Raw genomic sequence first — 6,000 nt, 5'->3', positions numbered from 1 at the left:
TTTAAAGACTTCATGGGGGCTTTCTCTTGGTTCCATCACAGTTACAGACAAATTTGGTGAGGATCCAGGAGAGGATCTTCTGAGTGGTTGCTCCCAAGCTCTGAAATTCCTTCCCATGGGAGGCTTATTGAGCTCCTTCTCTGCTCTCTTTCTGTCAGCAGACAAAGATCTTTCCCGTGTAAAATGGGGGTGCAACTGATTGGTCCTTTACCAAGCTGGTGAGGATCCAGCCACGGATCGCTGTAAGGGAACCCATTTAGTAGTAGCAAATGGGGCAAATTGTCCCCCTGGGAAAGGGCACTCAGAAGAAGCTCTAAGAAGACCCGAAGACTTTATGTAATGCTATTAAGACTACTGTCTTAATAGGTTTCAGCTGTCTCCTCTTTTACTTTGGTTTTAAGCCACTTCAGGCTTCAGTTAAATTTTAAAAATGTGCCTAAAATAAAATTTGCCTAAATTTTTAAATAAGGGTCAGGCACAGAATGATAAAGATGGAAACAGGAAGAGGAATGGCGTATTGTAGAAAAGAGTATGACTGTCTAGCTGGCACCCTGAGCACTGCAACATATTTGGCCAAAATGTAGTTCTAAGTGACTGTGAGGCCCATTAAATCAATAGGATTTACATAAGACAGGGATGGGCAAATTGTGGGCTGCAGGCCACATGCAGCCCTTGAGGCCTCTAAATGTGGCCACTAATATACAATTGGTATATTACATTATACTATATTATACTATATATTATGTTATTATACAGTTGGCCCTCCACATTTGTGGTTTTGACTTTTGCAGATTTGATTATTTGTGGTTTTCATTCATATGTTCTCTCTAGGAATCTTTAGGTCCTCCAGCACAATTCTGCTGAAAGTTGACCATAGAGTTGTGCTGAAGAATCTAGAAGTTCCTAGAGAAAACACTTCTCTGGGCCTTTGTAGGTCCTCCAGCATGATTCTGTGATCAGCCTCTGGCAGTTGTTGACCATAGAGTTGCACTGGAGGACCTGGAGATTCCTAGAGAGGTCTTTGCTTAGGTAAAAAGTGAGGTTTTTTTATCTGTGGATTTTCCACATTCATGGGGGTCCTTCATGTCTAACCTCAGCGAATGTGGAAGGACCACTATATTGGTATATTATATTTAGTATATTAATATATTAGTATATTATTATAGTAATTTAGTATTTTAGCATTTTATAGTGTTGTGTTTTATAATCTGTTTTTGATTATATATGTTTGATGTAGAAAATGTTGTTGTTATTGTTTCCATTCTGAGCCATCCATCAGTGAGACAATCCAAAAGGAGACTGTCATCCTATTGAGACACCCCATTACAAGGACTGTGATGAAAATGAAAATGTAAATATTTCTCAAAAATTGCTTTGCCCTTCTAAGGTTTGACGTTGTGAGTTAAGTTTTTAACTTTACTTAAAAAAAAAAATCCATGCAATCCACTGGCCACTAACACAAATGGCATAGTTTCCCTGCCCGCCCCCCCCAAACTAAGGCTTGAAATTTATTTTTTCCTTTCTGAATTCACGGGGAAGAGTTAGAACCACTTTGGTACAGTAAGAGAACTATTACCAAAATGATCAAAAGTAGAGATGACAGTAACTTCTTGGCTGTGCTTTTCATTTTTCCATGGAAAGTGCCTTAGAGACAGTTGGGTGGAGAATTGAGGGTGGGCACATTTCAGCTTAACTGTCCTTAACATGGAATTGAAAGGTCTGCTTCTGTATGCATGACTTAGGTCCTCCAGCCTAAATCTATCCTGCTTGAGATCCAAAGTATAAGCAGTGTCATTCTCCAGCATTCCAGCAGGAAAGCTTCTCTCTTGCAAACACTCATACACACACTTTCATGAGATTGTGAGGTCACTTTCTGGGCCCTAAAGGAGGCAGCAATGAGTTACTGCATCAAAATTCAATGCAATGTCTTTTTGTTAATAGAAGGATGCTCCTGAACTAGGTCACAATTGAATTCATAGGGCTTTTTAAAAACATCTTTGGGCTAAATCAACCATCCAATAAAGAGCAGATTAAATGAATAGGACATTCATTGTTGTTGTGTGACTCCAACTTACGACTACCCTATATGAGGCCAGATTTATTCAGAGGTGGTTGGCCTCCTTCCTTTGTTTGAGACTGAGAGGGTATGGCTGCATTTGCACTGCAGAAGTAATCCTGTTTGGCATCACTTTAACTGCCATGGCTCTGTGCTATGGAATTCTGGGAATCATAGTTGGTTGTGGCACCAGAGCAGAGCTCTAGTGCCACAACAGACTACAAATCCCAGAATTCCATAGCACAGAGCCATGGCAGTTAAAGTGGTGTCAAACAGGATTATTTCTCCAATGTGGATGCAGTTTATGTGACTTGCCCAAGGTCACCTGCATAGGGATCTGAATCTTTTTCTTCCAGAGTCTAAAACCACTACAATATGCTGAGCCTCCAAATGGAACCTTTTAATCACAATTAATTCATATCCCCAGATTTCTGCTGGCCCAGTCTAGGGAGGGCTAAGTTTGGATTTAAGCACCTGCACACAATTTTTTAAAGCACCTCGGACAAGTTATTCTGGACCTCAGAAGGATGCAGTTAATCACTTACAGTGACTGGCAAAATATAAATATTGACGTTTTCCAGCAAAACACTTCAGTTTTTGTGTTCCTCAGCTGTTTTATTATGAACTGATACATGATGTAGCCAAGATGGTTCTTGTAGAATAGGATGGAGTGCATATTCAAAAGCACAGCTTTTGTAGTGGGTGAATATCATTAAGTATTAGCTTCCAGCAGAGGCAATTTGGTCTTAAAAGTGTTGAACCTATGCATCCAGATGTTCTCTCTTGTTCCCAATGTTCTTCATTCACTTAGAATGTTTATTCCAGTATCGAACAAATGAGATAGGCTGTGATATTCACGAATAGCGCGTCGGTAGAGCAGTTTGAGTGTAGGACTATGACTCAGGAGACCAGGGTTCAAATCCTGGCTTGGCCATGTAAACCCACTGGCCGACCTTGGGTATATCACACTCTCTCAGCCTCAGAGGATGACAATGGCAGCCCCCTCTGAAGAAACTTGCCAAGAAAGCCTGAAAAACCCACAAAAAACTATTGCCAAGAAAGCCCCATGACAGGATCACTTTAGGTTTACCATAAGTTGGAAATGACTTGAAGGCACACAACAACAACGTTCTGAACTGAAACTATTTGCAAGCAGTTATTCTGTTTTTAAAACAATCAAGGCTGCAGGTTTACTGTTCCCAAAACATGTGTGCAGATCACTTGTCCGCTTACCTTACACAGCTTGTAACATTCTGGGCATTTGCACTGGGAGAGATAAATGACATTACATGACCTGCCAGTGATGTTTTGTTAGATGTAGTGGCCTAAATCCATTGCTAATTCCAGCTAGAGGAGACCCATCAAATCAATGCAATTTGCTTATGGGACTAGCAATTGGATTTAGGCCAGTAAATCCTGCCAATCTCAGTATGCTTAAAGGTCTTCTTGAGATAAAAACAGGTGATGCAGCACTTGGATTCACAAGGGTGTGATCCAAGATTGCTGACCAGTGATTTAAGGACAGCTGTCACCAGTAATTTATATAGATGTAGCTGCTGGTAGAAAGCTGTGCAGGAGGTTTCCTGATAGCTTTAGCAAGATGTTCAGAGTTGTCTAGTAACTGACAGTCTTTCCTGGTTGCCAAAAAATAGCTGGGAGGTTTGGGGTGGAAATCTACCATAAATGAGATCTCCTCTTTGCTGCCCTGCTTTTATCACTCATGGAGAAGGTTTTCTCAGCCAGTTTCAGAATTGAGAACCCTTATTAAACAAGAGTAGAGACTGAACCTATGTACACATAAAACAACAAAATTTGTTTTTAAACTAGAGGTCTTGTGGAATAAGATTTTTGCAATTCAGGATGAGACTTCATATAGCTAATAACGTAAATCTCGCCCTTATCAGTTCAAAGCTTGGAAAACTAGGTTTAAAAATTAATATTTCTGTTGGTTGGAAATAGGGAGATCCATTCACTGTTAATGTTGGGAGGCATGGAATTTAATTTGTTCTACTATTAATTAATTTATTAAAGAAATGGCAAAGTTTTTAAAAAGAAAGCATGGGATTTACAGGGAATGGCATATTTGGTTGTCACTATCGCTCCCTAGTGGCATATTTTGTTATTGGTTCCTTCCAAAATGCTATTTTTGTTGTTATTGTTGTTACCCTATCTTTTTCCTTTTTGGGACTCAAGGAGGTTTACAACAGATTTTAAAAAAACAGTTAAAAATCCACAAAAATTAAAAAGTGATTACACTGTCAAAGTAGTTAAAATCATTTAAACCAGTTAAAACCATAAACCATAAAAAGCTCAACAAAAATAACAGCTAGCAACTCCTATTGCAAAGTTTAAATGCATTGGACTATAAATACTGTAATCTGATTTATGGTAGGGGATTGTGGGAATTATAGTAATGCAGCACACTTGGAAACTGTCTGATTGGAAAGGATGGAACCTAACATATGTTAAATTAAATTCTGTTACTGTTCTGCATCTCTATTTTCCCCCCACCTCATCTGTTGCTGTTCTCTCCCCCTTCAACACCATAGATTATTTGTGTAGGTAACAAAAGGTGAATAAGGAATGATGCATTCATTCAAGTGAGAGGACGCTAATCCAGTATTAATGAAGTGCATTAGTAAGTGGTTGCAATATTAGTTGGTGAATCAACTGTGGAAAATTCTTAATATTCTAAGTGCCTTGGAGGACAGGTGTTTTTTTTTTTTTTTTTTGTATAACTGAATAACTCCATTCTCCGCATACCCACTCACTTAGGCTGCATCTGCACTGCAGAAATAATCCAGTTTGACACCACTTTGATTGTCATGGCTCAATGCTATGGAATTCTGGGATTTGAAGTTCTGTAAGATATTTAGCCTTTTCTGTCAGAGTGCTCTGGTGCCAGGACAAACTACAAATTTCAGGATCCCATGGCATTGAGCCATGGCAGTTAAAGGGGTGTCAGATGCAGCTGTAGACTCAAGTAATATGAGGTTAAATGATAGACAACTTGTTTTGTAAGCAAGGGGCCAGGGTTTCCACATTCAGTCTGTAGCTTCAGTTTATATCACCCCATGCAATACATAGCAAGGCAGAAGTTAGATCAGAACCTTTCCTATTTCCATTTTGCAGGCAAGCAAACTCCTTTCTGTTCTGACAGGCATTTGATGAGTGATTATATAAGGCCAATTTTACACAAGGCACTAGATATTGCTAATTGTTGTTGTGCTGGGGTGGGGTGTGTGTGAGTTTTAACTAAAACTAAAACCTAGTTTTATTTTTTTCTGATTGCTTAAGTGTTTTAACTTTTGTATCTTGTGGATTTTTAACCATTTTTAATCATTGTAAACTGCTTCAACTCCCAATCTGGGGTAAATGTGGGGTAGAAATAAGTGGTTTGAGCATGGACTAGGGCACTGGGAGATCAGGGTTCAAATCCCAACTCGGTCATGTAAACCCACTGGATGACCTTGGGCATGTTACACTCTCTCAGCCTCAGAAGATAGCAACGGCAAAACCCCTCTGAAGAAATTCCCAAGAAAACCCTATGTTAGAGATGTCTTAGGGTCAACACAAGTTGGAAACTACTTGAAGGCACACAACAACAGAAATAATAATAATAATAATAATAATGATGATGATGATGATGATGATGATGATGCCACCTTTTATTCATTGCATTATGGGATTAGTGGGTGACATTAACCACCAAATGAACTTGCAAAGCATGGTTTGGTGAGAAAGAGAAACAGTTAGCATGCTTCGAATCAAAATTAACTGGTTCCTGTTGGCCCTGGGAGATGATATAGAAATACATTAAATAAATAGTGAGCATTGTTGGACAACTAATTAACTCATTAAACCACCTGGGGGGGGGGAGGGTGGCTAATTGCCACATAATCTGGTAAATTGAACTGTATAACAAATTAAGTTTAACTAGTTGT

The sequence above is a fragment of the Sceloporus occidentalis genome, unplaced genomic scaffold, assembly GCF_023333645.1.
Source record: "Sceloporus occidentalis isolate IW3139 unplaced genomic scaffold, rSceOcc1.0.p SCAF_3, whole genome shotgun sequence".
NCBI lineage: Eukaryota > Metazoa > Chordata > Lepidosauria > Squamata > Phrynosomatidae > Sceloporus > Sceloporus occidentalis.
The sequence above is the reverse complement of the archived record's forward strand: the minus strand, read 5'-3'. Positions refer to the sequence as shown.